Source organism: Palaemon carinicauda, chromosome 28, assembly GCF_036898095.1.
Source record: "Palaemon carinicauda isolate YSFRI2023 chromosome 28, ASM3689809v2, whole genome shotgun sequence".
In the NCBI taxonomy this organism is placed as follows: Eukaryota; Metazoa; Arthropoda; class Malacostraca; order Decapoda; family Palaemonidae; genus Palaemon; species Palaemon carinicauda.
In genome coordinates, this window is record NC_090752.1 from 4,170,508 (window position 1) to 4,186,536 (window position 16,029).

A 16,029-nucleotide genomic window follows, 5' to 3' on the forward strand; every position below is an offset into this window, starting at 1 on the left:
GATATCAGATTGTTAATAGGGGGAATAATTCAACTTGCCCATTACCGATAACTCATTAGCTCTTTTCTTCCCTCCATGTCAGTATTGTTGTTTGTGAAGTTAATTTATCTTTTCACAGTGAATTACAGGAAAGTGTCGGTACAAGTGGACAGGCATTTTATTTACTTATTGTGAGGAACATTTATACAAGACTTATTTGTACCTTGACATAATGTAAATAGTTAATAAAAAAATTAATATTTACAATTTTGAGTGCTACCAAAGTGAAGGCTATGGTTTTTGATTTTTTACACTTTTGCAGGTCGAGTCAATATTGGTGTAAGAGAGGAAGATCAAAATACTACTACTGCTCTCCTCAGATTTAATGAACACAAAAAGTTTTTGTGTGAATGATGTTGAACATTTGAAGCCGAATAAGGTAAGGAAAAGTGTAATGTAAAGGTAGAATTTATATTGCTAAATAATTTATTTCATATTCATAACCATAGCAATTTTGTCAGAAGGTTTTGCGTTAGGCATTACTGTACTCATTTCTAAACCACAACCAAGGTTTATTCTTTGACAAATTGTATGCAATCTTCCCTTAACATTTTAAAGGTTTAAATTCTCATGAATGACAGAGGCAAATGGTAGTGACAATGCCCTAGAGACTGACCATATATACATACGATAGTCCCCTAGCGCCCTCTTCACTCAAGCGAGGACAAGGGAGGGTCAGGTAATGGCTGCTGATGACTCAGCAGATAGACTTGTGGGCTCCTCTAAAATTCCCATCTATAGCTCACAAGGATGATAAAGGTTGCAGACACTACAAGAAACTATCCAGCTTGAGGAGGACTCGAACCCCAGTGTGGCAGATCGCCAGGCAGGGGCGATTCCATTAGGCTATCAGGTTTAATATATGCTTACAGTATATTATTGTTCTTGGGATGGAGTTTACCTAGTTATACTATATGTAAAAATAGGGGATCTAGGGGTATCGTTATGGTGGGGATGTGCATAATCAAGGTTTTTTTACAATTGGATGTATCTGCTGACTGATTCCCCTTCAATTTTAAATGTTAAGGTCCGATTGCAGACAAACACTATACACAATTTCTTGGTCAATTGGAATATTTCTTTTCCCTTCTAATGGTGGCCAGATGTCAGTGTTTGATTTTTTAACTTATTAGTAGTTTGCCTTTGAAGGGTCCCAATCTTCTACTATTTCTTGTGTGTACTTTTGATTTCCCTTTTATGTTTCTGCTGTCTCTCATAATCTTCCATCACCTTGAAGTTTAAGGATTGAAGGTCAGGTCAGCTGCTAGAAAGGTCAAACAGATTTTCTGTCATTGATAACACTCGTTTTAAGGAGAATCAACTTTTAGGTATTCTACTTAGAATGAAGGAATGAAATGCTACTATTCTAATACCTTAATTGCCTACTTGGAATGAAATACTACCTATAAAATATCATAAATCTTTGTCCTGGAATCAGTCCTATAAGAAAACAATTATTAGGACTGTTTAGAGAGAGATAAAATGGAGAGATCGGTTTCTTTCCAATCATCAAGGAATACAAGAATTTAGGGAATAAAAGCTCAAGAAAAATTTAGTAATGATTTGTTAAAATTGAGTTTTGGAAAAAATATATAGGAAATCTGCTAAGCATAGTTAATCAATGGCGATAAAAGTGACTGATAGAATTAATAAAAAGGTTTTATATGGCAGAGCTTAATGTTTATGTTATCAAGTATAAAGGCGTGTGGTGGGAAAAGTGTATAGTAGAGTACTGACTAATAGGATTAAGGATAGAACAGAGAATGCAATCTTAGAATTACAGGGTTGTTTTAGAAGAGGTAGGGGTGGTATGAATCAGATTTTTACAGTTAGGCAGATATGCGAGAAATATTTAGCAAAAGGTAAGGAAGTGCATGTTGCGTTTATGGATCTGGAGAAAGCGTATGATAGAGTTGATAGGGAAGCAATGTGGAATGTGATGAGGTTTTATGGAGTTGGTGGAAGGTTGTTGCAAGCAGTGAAAAGTTTCTAAAAAAGGTAGTAAAGCATGTGTTAGGATAGGAAATGAAGTGAGCGATTGATTTCCGGTGAGAGTGGGGCTGAGACAGGGATGTGTGATGTCGCCGTGGTTGTTTAACTTGAATGTTGATAGACATCTCCCTCAGGCTGAAGTAGCGAGACTGAGAAATGCTCCTTTCGAGGGCAATTCTTTGTTCCACCCCGAGGATGTCGAGCCAGTGTCAGAGAGGTGGAGGAAGTCCAGTCAGGACTCCCTCATCCGAAAGGTCTTAACAGCTAGACCTTACCCCTCTCAGCCACAGCGGAAAGCACAGTAAAACCCGCAGCCGAAAAGGGCTAGAAACCCAAAACAGCAGGGTAAAAAGGGTGTAAAGCAGGCCTTTCACAGCAAAAAGTCCTTTTGTGGAGGAAAGGATAAGAAGGGATCTCGCCGAGGCCGGTCCCAATAAGACAGGCAATCCTCCCATTTGCCCACCTGTGGGGGGATGCCTACAAAGCCGCTGGCAGAAGTGGCTTCACCACGAGGTCGAACCCTGGACGGTTGAGGTGATTCGTTCAGGGTATCGTATCCCGTTCACGCTCTCTCTCCCTCCACTGACTCGAGTGCCGATTCCATCGAACTCCTGTGCAAAGGGATCCGCACAGGAGTTTGCCTTCAGGGCAGAAGTCCAGTCCATGTTGGAGAAGGACGCTCTCCAGGAGGTCCTCGACGGGTCCCCAGGCTTCTACAGTCGATTCTTTCTTGTGAAAATGGCGTCTCGAGGCTGGAGACCAGTCATCAACCTCTCGGCTCTGAACTGGTTTGTCGAACAGACACCTTTCAGGATGGAGACGGCCGACACAGTCAGACAAGTGATAAGACCCCAGGACTTCATGTGCACTCCAGATCTGAAGGACGCATACTTCCAGATCCCAATTCACCCATCTTCCAGGAAGTATCTGAGATTCATGTTCAATCGGAAGCATTACCAGTTCAGGGTACTGTGTTTCGGTCTTTCCACAGCACCCCAGATATTCACGAGAGTATTCGCCCTAGTATCATCTTGGGCTCACAGAGTTGGCATCCGTCTCCTAAGATACTTGGACGACTGGCTGATTCTGGCAAACTTGGAGGCGGCCCTTCTTTGCCACTGAGACGAGCTTCTAAGGTTTTGCCAGTATATGGGGATCGTGGTAAACCTCGAGAAGTCTCAACTGCTCCCCTCTCAAGAACTAGTATACCTAGGCATGCGATTAGACACCCTAAGGCACAAAGCGTTTCCATCAGGCGAAAGGATCCAGAGACTGAGGTAAATAGCACAGGTCTTCCTCAGTCGGGAAGAGCTCCCGGCTGGGTATTGGCTTCGCCTTCTTGGTCACCTCTCTTCCCTGACCCGACAGGTCCCCAACAGTCGCCTCAGGATGAGATCCCTCCAGGGGTGACTAAAATCCCAGTGGAACCAACACTCCGATTCCTGGGATCACCTAGTCCGCATAGGGCTAGAGGAACAGTCGGACCTCAGGTGGTGGCTGGCGGAGCCGAACCTCTGCAAAGGGGTCGATCTTCTCGTCTCTCCCCCGGAATTGATTCTTTTTTCGGATGCATCAAAAGAAGGGTGGGGGCTCACATACTGCACCATTACATCTCTGGCCAATGGTCCGAATCAGAAAGGTACCAGCACATAAATCTCTTGGAGATGAGGCAGCCTTTCTGGCCCTCAAAAAGTTCCACCAGGTCCTGGCGGGGCACTCCGTGGTGTTGATGAGCGACAACACCACGGTTGTAGCTTATCTAAGCAAACAGGGCGGTACCTTTTCGCAGCATCTGTGCCATCTTGCAGTAGAGATACTCAGATGGGCAGAGGACAACTCGGTGACTCTATCAGCTCGTTTCATTCCGGGCAAGCAGAATGTGTTAGCAGAGGGTTGAGGGCTGAGGTTACCTGGGTTAGTCTGGGGTGAATGAAAAGAATGTCTGGCTCCCCTCTTTCTTTCTCCTTCTCCTCCCCTGGGGAAACAGCTCCGCAAGACCGAAGCATAGCTGACCTCACCCCTCTGCAGGTAAGATTCATTTCCCTTGTCCATCCTTAGTATGAATAAATACTTTGTTACGTCATCAATACCTTGGAGGGAGGGTATTGGATATGTCTTAGAACTCATGCTTATCCTCGAGTTCCTACATAAAGACAAGCCACGAGTCTCTCACACAAGTTTCTGCAGGCCGCTATCATTGAGTTACCTTGTACTGTAACTACTTTGATTTTAGCAAGGGTAGGGTTCCTACTAATTAGATCAAAGATCAATTAGAGGGAACCCCGGGTCATGACCAAGGCCAGTTGGTAGAACTTTCTCCCTCTTAAGAGTAAGTCACCCTATAAATAGCGAAGGTTTGTATCTGTGTCTGAACAAATAACAAAATTGGAAATAATTTGTATTTTTCCTAACGTACAAACCTGAAGCTATTTATACAAATTGGCCTGCCACCTTGTCCCCCTTAGAAGTCCTGCCAGAAAGCAAAAGTGGTTACTCAACCGACAGGTGTGAGTGAGCAGGGTAGCTAGTCTACCCCAACCCCCTACCGCTAACTGGCGTATGAGGTAATTATCCCTCGCTAAAATTGTCTTGGCTGGTTTTCAGCGTTGCCGAAAGTAATACCCTATAAATAGCTCCAGGTTTGTATGTTAGGAAAAGTAAATTATTTCCAAATTTGTTATTTCACTCTGATGTCAATCTTAGACTTTGCGTTGTTCCAAAATTGTTTTTGTCTTGTTTGAAAAATCTATTGGGTGATCCCTATTAAGGATGTGTAATCGGAACTCTATGACCTTATTGAACCAATTCAAAATGACAAAGTACATTATATTTTACATCATCATCATCATTGTTATTTCCAAGGATGAACAGTATGTAGATGTTTTTTACATTATTCTGGATCTAGTCCATACCATATACCATATACCAAAGGCACTTCCCCCAATTTTGGGGGGTAGCCGACATCAACAAGAACAAAACAAAAAAAGGGGACCTCTACTCTCTATGTTCCTCCAGCCTAACCAGGGACTCAGCCGAGTTCAGCTGGTACTGCTAGGGTGCCACAGCCCAACCTCCCACATTTCCACCACAAATGAAGCTTCATACTGCTGAGTCCCCTACTGCTGCTACCTCCGCGGTCATCTAAGGCACCGGAGGAAGCAGCAGGGCCTACCGGAACTGCGTCACAATCGCTCGCCATTCATTCCTATTTCTAGCACGCTCTCTTGCCTCTCTCACATCTATCCTCCTATCACCCAGAGCTTTCTTCACACCATCCATCCACCCAAACCTTGGCCTTCCTCTTGTACTTCTCCCATCAACTCTTGCATTCATCACCTTCTTTAGCAGACAGCCATTCTCCATTCTCTCAACATGGCCAAACCACCTCAACACATTCATATCCACTCTAGCCGCTAACTCATTTCTTACACCCGTTCTCACCCTCACCACCTCGTTCCTGACCCTATCTACTCGAGATACACCAGCCATACTCCTCAGACACTTCATCTCAAACACATTCAATTTCTGTCTCTCCATCACTTTCATTCCCCACAACTCCGATCCATACATCACAGTTGGTACAATCACTTTCTCATATAGAACTCTCTTTACATTCATGCCCAACCCTCTATTTTTTACTACTCCCTTAACTGCCCCCAACACTTTGCAACCTTCATTCACTCTCTGACGTACATCTGCTTCCACTCCACCATTTCCTGCAACAACAGACCTAGTACTTCACACAAATAGTGATACCAAGAAATTGTTTGGTTTATAAGTAGTGCGAGAAAATAAGAAAGAATTTATTGAATTTATCGTATGGAACAATATGCAGTAACATTTTTAGTGACATTTGTATCTCATGACTTAGTAAGCTAGTTTACTTTTTCATTACCATGAATGTTAATAACATTTTTGAAACTTTAAATCACTAGTTAAATCATACTGATGGTTGGTCAGTATGGAAAGGTAAGGACTGGGAACACACAAAGATGCTGGAATCAAGATATTTCCATTAGTCTAAATTACAGTCAAGATTCCCTTGCAACTTACTAACGATGTTGATGCTATATTAGCCATTGGGTACTTCAGACTAAAGCTGTGAATGAAAAAATCCTGCTCAATGTCTATTTCATTTCATCATTAGCAAGTAAAATGCCTGCACATATTGGTGCTGTATTGACTGCAGAGCAACTGTAATAGGGAGCTTGAAATATTGAATACTAGAAGCATGGATGGTTTTTGTCAATATTGAAAAAATGTTAGATGTTCCTTGAAGTACAAGCCTATATAAAACAATGACAAACAATAACGATGCTTTCTGAAGTGTCTTTGTATCTAAATATCACTTCAGCAAAGGCTTTGGAATTGCAAATCTCTCTAACCTTGACTAGTACACTAGGGGAGAAGGGATGGAAATGCCATACTAGGAATAGATTATATAGCTCTAGATGCAAATTGATCTTTGCCTTGTACAAATACAGAATTAATGTAACTTAAGCATGTGAATTTCCGTGTCTGTGCAAGTGGCCATTCTTTATGTACTGTACATGAGAGACTAAAAACACTTTTGCACTGTTTTAAGACCTATGTGAATCTTGTGATGGTAGAGTACTTCAAACTACGAACAATTGTTAGAATTTACAATTAACTTAATCTGTCTCAAGGTTATGTTTTTAATGTTTTTAAATTTTGTTCTTGTTTTGCAGGTGCAGGTTGAGCTTGAAATGTAATTGATCAGGAGTAAACAAAAACAACAACTATTAGCCCTACTGTTGTCATATCGAACACTCTAAGTTTGTGTAAACAAGGTAATGTAGAGGAGTATGGTTAGAATTGAAATAAAAATTCCTAACGAGATTAATAAGTAGGAAAGTATCTATCCAGCATTAGCTAGTGTACTAGAAGAGGGAAAAGCTCCAATTTTGTAACTGTTTTGTATATAATGTAAAGTGATGTTGTGGTTGAGTGAATATGTAGAATATATTTCATGTTTTGAAGTACAGTAATGAGAACTTTCAAGAAGCTAATGGACTCCTTTTGCAAATATTAATAGTTTATCATCATCTTTTCATTCTTGATATCAGTTTGTTCATAGGTTGAATAATTCGACTTGCCCATTGCCGATAACGCATTAGCTCTTTTCTTCCCTCCATGTCAGTATTGTTGTTTGTGAAGTTAAATTATCTTTTCTCAGTGAATTACAAGAAAGTGTCGGTAAACTGTCGACTTATTGTGAGGAACATTTAAATTCATTTTTATTTGTACCTTGACATAATGTAAATAGTTAATAAAAGAATCATTATTTACAATTTTGAGTGTTGCCAAATTGAAGGCATTGGTTTTTGATTTTGTACACTTTTGCAGGTCGAGTTAATATTGGTGTAAGAGATGAAGATCAAAATACTATTACTGCTCTCATCAGATTTAATGAGCACAAAATGGTTGTGTGAATGATGGAGAACATTTGAAGCCAAATAAGGTAAGGAAAAGTGTAATGTAAAGGTAGAATCTAGATTGCAAAATCATTTATTTTATGTTCATAACCAAAGCAATTTTGTTGTCACAAGGTTTGTGTTAGGCATTATTGTACTAATTTCTAAACCACAACCAAGGTTTATTCTTTGACAAATTGTATGCAATCTTCCCTTAACATTTTAAAGGTTTAAATTCTGCTCATGAATGACAGAGGCAAATGGTAGTGACAATGCCCTAGAGACTGACCATATATACATAGGATAATCCCCTAGCGCCCTCTTCACTCAAGCGAGGACAAGGGAGGGTCAGGTAATGGCTGCTGATGACTCAGCAGATAGACCTGTGGGCTCCTCCCAAATTCCCATTTATTGCTCACAAGGGTGATAAGGTTGCAGACACTACAAGAAACTATCCAGCTTGAGGAGGACTCGAACCCCAGTGTGGCAGATCGCCAGGCAGGGGCGATTCCATTAGGCTATTAGGTTTAATATATGCTTACAGTATATTATTGTTCTTGGGATGGAGTTTACCTAGTTATACTATATGTAAAAATAGGGGATCTAGGGGTATTGTTAGGGTGGGGCTGCGCATACTCAAGGTTTTCTACAATCGAAGGTATCTGCTGACTGATACCCTTAATTTTAAATGTTAAGGTCCGATTGCAGACAAATACTATACACAATTTCTTGGTCAATTGGAATCCCTGTCTCAGCCCCACTCTCACCGGAAACCAATCGCTCACTTCATTTCCTATCCTAACACATGCTTTACAACCTTTGTAGAAACTTTTCACTGCTTGCAACAACCTTCCACCAACTCCATATAACCTCATAACATTCCACATTGCTTCCCTATCAACTCTATCATACGCTTTCTGCAGATCCATAAACGCAACATACACCACCTTAACTTTTGCTAAATATTTCTCGCATATCTGCCTAACTGTAAAAATCTGATTCATACAACCCCTACCTCTTCTAAAACCACCCTGTATTTCCAAGATTCCATTCTCTGTTTTATCCTCCGTCCTATTAATCAATACTCTACCATACTTTTCCAACTACGCTTAACAAACTAATACCTCTTGAATTACAACACTCATGCACATCTCCCTTACCCTTATATAGTGGTACAATACATGCACAAACCCAATCTACTGGTACCATTGACAACACAAAACACATATTAAACAATCTCACTAACCATTCAAGTACAGTCACACCCCCCTCCTTCAACATCTCAGCTCTCACACCATCCATACCAGATGCTTTTCCTACTCTCGTTTCATCTAGTGCTCTCCTCACTTCATCTATTGTAATCTCTCTCTCATTCTCATCTCCCATCACTGGCACCTCAACACCTGCAACAGCAATTATATCTGCCTCCCTATTATCCTCAACATTCAGTAAACTTTCAAAATATTCCACCCATCTTTTCCTTGCCTCCTCTCCTTTTAACAACCTTCCATTTCTATCTTTCACTGTCTCTTCCATTCTTGAGCCAGCCTTCCTTACTCTCTTCACTTCTTTCCAAAACTTCTTCTTCTTCTCTTCATATGAATGACCTAATCCCTGACCCCACCTCAGGTCAGCTGCCCTCTTTGCCTCATGTACCTTGCGCTTTACTTCCACATTTTTCTCTATATTTTTCATACTTCTCTATACTATTACTCTGCAGCCATTCTTCAAAAGCCCTCTTTTTCTCTTCCACTTTTACCTTCACTCCTTCATTCCACCATTCACTGCCCTTCCTCATGCTGCCTCCAACAACCTTTTTTCCACACACATCACTTGCAATCCCAACAAAATTTTCTTTTACTAACTTCCACTCCTCCTCTAAATTGCCAGTTTCTCTTACTTTCACTTCGTCATATATCATTTTCAACCTTTCCTGATATTTACTTTTTACCCCCGGTTTTATTAGCTCTTCAACCCTCACTAGCTCCCTTTTACATCCACCTACTCTATTCCCCCATTCTTTTGCTACAACTAATTTTCCTTCCACCAAAAAATGATCAGACATACCGTTAGCCATACCCCTAAACACGTGCACGTCTTTCAATCTTCAAAACATTCTTTTAGTTATCAACACACAATCCATTAATGCCCTTTCTACTACTCTTCCATTTGCCACTCTTACCCATGTATACTTATTTTTATCTTTCTTTTTGAAAAAGCTATTACTTATCACCATCTCTTGCTCAACACACATATCTACCAGTCTCTCACCACTCATTTTCACCTGGTACTCCATACTTCCCAATGACACCTTCTACCTCTCCAGCGCCCACTCTAACATTTAAGTCACCCATGACAACTACATAATTCCTTCTACCCAGTCCTTCTACACACCTAGTTAATTCATTCCAGAACTCATTCCGCTCTTCTTCACTTTTCTCACTACCTAGCCCATATGCACTGACAAACGCCCAACATTCCCTACCCAACCTAACTCTTACCCACATTAACCTAGATGATATCTCCTTCCATTCCACTACTTTCCCTGTCATCCATTCACTCAGCAATAAAGCCATACCCTCTCTCGCTCTGCCCCTTTCAATCCCAGACACTCTACCAGACATTTCACCAAACATCACTTCACCCTTTCCTTTTATCTTCGTCTCACACAAGGCTAATACATCCATCCTTCTATTCCTAAACATACTGTACTTCCAATTTCACATCTTTTACTCTCTATCGTACTACATCCATGCACATTCAAACACCCCAAAACTAGAGTACGGGGAGCAGTCACTCTCCCCCCCAGCTCCATCTTTGTCGATGTCTCACAGGATGTAGATACAGGAGAGGAGGTTCCTAGCCCCCTCGTCCCGTCCCTTTTAGTCGCCTCTTACGACATGCAGGGATAACGTTGGCACTATTCTTGTTTTTATGCCCCCGCGGCCACAGTTTGTTCATAGGTTGAATAATTCGACTTGCCCATTGCCGATAACTCATTAGCTCTTTTCTTCCCTCCATGTCAATATTGTTGTTTTTGAAGTTAAATTATATTTTCTCAGTGAATTACAAGAAAGTGTCGGTGAACTGTCGACTTATTGTGAAGAACATTTAAATTCATTTTTATTTATAAGAGACTTATTTGTACCTTGACATAATGTAAATAGTTAATAAAAGAATTATTATTTAAAATTTTGAGTGTTGCCAAATTGAAGGCTATGGTTTTTGATTTTGTACACTTTTGCAGGTCGAGTCAATATTGGTGTAAGAGAAGAAGATCAAAATACTACTACTGCTCTCATCAGATTTAATGAGCACAAAATGGTTGTGTGAATGATGGAGAACATTTGAAGCCAAATAAGGTAAGGAAAAGTGTAATGTAAAGGTAGAATTTAGATTGGAAAATCATTTATTTTATGTTCATAACCATAGCAATTTTGTTGTCACAAGGTTTTGCGTTAGGCATTACTGTACTCATTTCTAAACCACAACCAAGGTTTATTCTTTGACAAATTGTATGCAATCTTCCCTTAACATTTTAAAGGTTTAAATTCTGCTCATGAATGACAGAGGCAAATGGTAGTGACAATGCCCTAGAGACTGACCATATATACGTATGATAGTCCCCAAGCGCCCTCTTCACTCAAGCGAGGACAAGGGAGGGTCAGGTAATGGCTGCTGATGACTCAGCAGATAGACCTGTGGGCTCCTCCCAAATTCCCATCTATAGCTCACAAGGATGATAAGGTTGCAGACACTACAAGAAACTATCCAGCTTGAGGAGGACTCGAACCCCAGTGTGGCAGATCGCCAGGCAGGGGCGATTCCATTAGGCTATTAGGTTTAATATATGCTTACAGTATATGATTGTTCTTGGGATGGAGTTTACCTAGTTATACTATATGTGGAAATAGGGGATCTAGGGGTATCGTTAGGGTGGGGCTGCGCATACTCAGGGTTTTCTACAATTGAATGTATCTGCTGACTGATACCCTTAATTTTAAATGTTAAGGTCCGATTGCAGACAAATGCTATACACAATTTATTGGTCAATTGGAATACTTCTTTTCCCTTCTAATGGTGGCCAGATGTCAGTGTTTGATTTGTTTTAACTTAGCAGTAGTTTGCCTTTGAAGGGTCCCAATCTCCTACTATTTCTCCTGTGTACTTGTGATTTCCCTTTTATGTTTCTGCCGTCTCTCATAATCTTCCATCACCTTGAAGTTTAAGGATTGAAGGTTAGGTCAGCTGCTAGAAAGGTCAAACAGATTTGCTGTCATTGATAACACTCGTTTTAAGGAGAATCAACTTTTAGGTATTCTACTTAGAATGAAGGAATGAAATGCTACTATTCTAATACTTTATTCCCCTACTTGGAATGAACTACTACCTATAAAATATCATAAATCTTTGTCCTGGAATCAGTCCTATAAGAAAACAATTATTAGGACAATTTAGAGAGAGATAAAAGGGAAAGATCGGTTTCTTTCCAATCATCAAGGAATACTGTACAAGAATTTAGGGAATAAAAGCTCAAGAAAAATTTAGTTATGATGTTAAAATTGAGTTTTGGAAAAAATATGTAGGTAACCTGCTAAGCATAGTTAATCAATGGAGATAAAAGTGACTGCTAGAATTAATAAAAAGGTTTTATATGGCAGAGCTTAATGTTTATATTATTGAGTATAAAGGCGTGTGGTTGGAAAAGTGTATGGTAGAGTACTGATTAATGGGATTAAGGATAAAACAGAGAATGCAGTCTTAGAAGTACAGGGTGGTTTTAGAAGAGGTAGGAGTTGTATGAATCAGATTTTTACAGTTAGGCAGATATGCGAGAAATATTTAGCAAAAGGTAAGGAGGTGTATGTTGCGTTTATGGATCTGGAGAAAGCGTATGATAGAGTTGATAGGGAAGCAATGTGGAATGTGATGAGGTTATATGGAGTTGGTGGAAAGTTGTTCTAAGCAATGAAAAGTTTCTCCGTCCTATTAATCAATACTCTACCATACTTTTCCAACTACGCTTAACAAACTAATACCTCTTGAATTACAACACTCATGCACATCTCCCTTACCCTTATATAGTGGTACAATACATGCACAAACCCAATCTACTGGTACCATTGACAACACAAAACACATATTAAACAATCTCACTAACCATTCAAGTACAGTCACACCCCCCTCCTTCAACATCTCAGCTCTCACACCATCCATACCAGATGCTTTTCCTACTCTCGTTTCATCTAGTGCTCTCCTCACTTCATCTATTGTAATCTCTCTCTCATTCTCATCTCCCATCACTGGCACCTCAACACCTGCAACAGCAATTATATCTGCCTCCCTATTATCCTCAACATTCAGTAAACTTTCAAAATATTCCACCCATCTTTTCCTTGCCTCCTCTCCTTTTAACAACCTTCCATTTCTATCTTTCACTGTCTCTTCCATTCTTGAGCCAGCCTTCCTTACTCTCTTCACTTCTTTCCAAAACTTCTTCTTCTTCTCTTCATATGAATGACCTAATCCCTGACCCCACCTCAGGTCAGCTGCCCTCTTTGCCTCATGTACCTTGCGCTTTACTTCCACATTTTTCTCTATATTTTTCATACTTCTCTATACTATTACTCTGCAGCCATTCTTCAAAAGCCCTCTTTTTCTCTTCCACTTTTACCTTCACTCCTTCATTCCACCATTCACTGCCCTTCCTCATGCTGCCTCCAACAACCTTTTTTCCACACACATCACTTGCAATCCCAACAAAATTTTCTTTTACTAACTTCCACTCCTCCTCTAAATTGCCAGTTTCTCTTACTTTCACTTCGTCATATATCATTTTCAACCTTTCCTGATATTTACTTTTTACCCCCGGTTTTATTAGCTCTTCAACCCTCACTAGCTCCCTTTTACATCCACCTACTCTATTCCCCCATTCTTTTGCTACAACTAATTTTCCTTCCACCAAAAAATGATCAGACATACCGTTAGCCATACCCCTAAACACGTGCACGTCTTTCAATCTTCAAAACATTCTTTTAGTTATCAACACACAATCCATTAATGCCCTTTCTACTACTCTTCCATTTGCCACTCTTACCCATGTATACTTATTTTTATCTTTCTTTTTGAAAAAGCTATTACTTATCACCATCTCTTGCTCAACACACATATCTACCAGTCTCTCACCACTCATTTTCACCTGGTACTCCATACTTCCCAATGACACCTTCTACCTCTCCAGCGCCCACTCTAACATTTAAGTCACCCATGACAACTACATAATTCCTTCTACCCAGTCCTTCTACACACCTAGTTAATTCATTCCAGAACTCATTCCGCTCTTCTTCACTTTTCTCACTACCTAGCCCATATGCACTGACAAACGCCCAACATTCCCTACCCAACCTAACTCTTACCCACATTAACCTAGATGATATCTCCTTCCATTCCACTACTTTCCCTGTCATCCATTCACTCAGCAATAAAGCCATACCCTCTCTCGCTCTGCCCCTTTCAATCCCAGACACTCTACCAGACATTTCACCAAACATCACTTCACCCTTTCCTTTTATCTTCGTCTCACACAAGGCTAATACATCCATCCTTCTATTCCTAAACATACTGTACTTCCAATTTCACATCTTTTACTCTCTATCGTACTACATCCATGCACATTCAAACACCCCAAAACTAGAGTACGGGGAGCAGTCACTCTCCCCCCCAGCTCCATCTTTGTCGATGTCTCACAGGATGTAGATACAGGAGAGGAGGTTCCTAGCCCCCTCGTCCCGTCCCTTTTAGTCGCCTCTTACGACATGCAGGGATAACGTTGGCACTATTCTTGTTTTTATGCCCCCGCGGCCACAGTTTGTTCATAGGTTGAATAATTCGACTTGCCCATTGCCGATAACTCATTAGCTCTTTTCTTCCCTCCATGTCAATATTGTTGTTTTTGAAGTTAAATTATATTTTCTCAGTGAATTACAAGAAAGTGTCGGTGAACTGTCGACTTATTGTGAAGAACATTTAAATTCATTTTTATTTATGAGACTTATTTGTACCTTGACATAATGTAAATAGTTAATAAAAGAATTATTATTTAAAATTTTGAGTGTTGCCAAATTGAAGGCTATGGTTTTTGATTTTGTACACTTTTGCAGGTCGAGTCAATATTGGTGTAAGAGAAGAAGATCAAAATACTACTACTGCTCTCATCAGATTTAATGAGCACAAAATGGTTGTGTGAATGATGGAGAACATTTGAAGCCAAATAAGGTAAGGAAAAGTGTAATGTAAAGGTAGAATTTAGATTGGAAAATCATTTATTTTATGTTCATAACCATAGCAATTTTGTTGTCACAAGGTTTTGCGTTAGGCATTACTGTACTCATTTCTAAACCACAACCAAGGTTTATTCTTTGACAAATTGTATGCAATCTTCCCTTAACATTTTAAAGGTTTAAATTCTGCTCATGAATGACAGAGGCAAATGGTAGTGACAATGCCCTAGAGACTGACCATATATACGTATGATAGTCCCCAAGCGCCCTCTTCACTCAAGCGAGGACAAGGGAGGGTCAGGTAATGGCTGCTGATGACTCAGCAGATAGACCTGTGGGCTCCTCCCAAATTCCCATCTATAGCTCACAAGGATGATAAGGTTGCAGACACTACAAGAAACTATCCAGCTTGAGGAGGACTCGAACCCCAGTGTGGCAGATCGCCAGGCAGGGGCGATTCCATTAGGCTATTAGGTTTAATATATGCTTACAGTATATGATTGTTCTTGGGATGGAGTTTACCTAGTTATACTATATGTGGAAATAGGGGATCTAGGGGTATCGTTAGGGTGGGGCTGCGCATACTCAGGGTTTTCTACAATTGAATGTATCTGCTGACTGATACCCTTAATTTTAAATGTTAAGGTCCGATTGCAGACAAATGCTATACACAATTTATTGGTCAATTGGAATACTTCTTTTCCCTTCTAATGGTGGCCAGATGTCAGTGTTTGATTTGTTTTAACTTAGCAGTAGTTTGCCTTTGAAGGGTCCCAATCTCCTACTATTTCTCCTGTGTACTTGTGATTTCCCTTTTATGTTTCTGCCGTCTCTCATAATCTTCCATCACCTTGAAGTTTAAGGATTGAAGGTTAGGTCAGCTGCTAGAAAGGTCAAACAGATTTGCTGTCATTGATAACACTCGTTTTAAGGAGAATCAACTTTTAGGTATTCTACTTAGAATGAAGGAATGAAATGCTACTATTCTAATACTTTATTCCCCTACTTGGAATGAACTACTACCTATAAAATATCATAAATCTTTGTCCTGGAATCAGTCCTATAAGAAAACAATTATTAGGACAATTTAGAGAGAGATAAAAGGGAAAGATCGGTTTCTTTCCAATCATCAAGGAATACTGTACAAGAATTTAGGGAATAAAAGCTCAAGAAAAATTTAGTTATGATGTTAAAATTGAGTTTTGGAAAAAATATGTAGGTAACCTGCTAAGCATAGTTAATCAATGGAGATAAAAGTGACTGCTAGAATTAATAAAAAGGTT

At 40.0% G+C, this 16,029-nt stretch overlaps 2 long non-coding RNA genes across 9 annotated transcripts in view; one reads left to right on the forward strand and one right to left on the reverse strand.

The window, feature by feature from the left end:
* LOC137621428 (uncharacterized) overlaps positions 1-16,029 on the reverse strand; it is a 337,042-nt gene that overhangs the window by 187,069 nt on the left and 133,944 nt on the right. The gene's annotated exons all lie outside the window — the stretch shown is intronic.
* The window catches only part of LOC137621427 (uncharacterized), a 315,539-nt gene that overhangs the window by 34,136 nt on the left and 265,374 nt on the right, over positions 1-16,029 (forward strand). For 2 of the 6 annotated variants that reach the window (XR_011040218.1, XR_011040222.1), the window contains 3 exons: positions 302-418; positions 6,741-6,842; positions 7,399-7,513. The exons of 1 other annotated variant lie outside the window; for it this stretch is intronic. This is a non-coding gene — a long non-coding RNA (uncharacterized lncRNA). Of the gene's footprint in view, positions 1-301; positions 419-6,740; positions 6,843-7,398; positions 7,514-14,402; positions 14,482-14,626; positions 14,742-16,029 lie in introns of those variants that run through there. 3 more of the 6 variants (XR_011040220.1, XR_011040221.1, XR_011040223.1) reach the window with 2 other exon arrangements.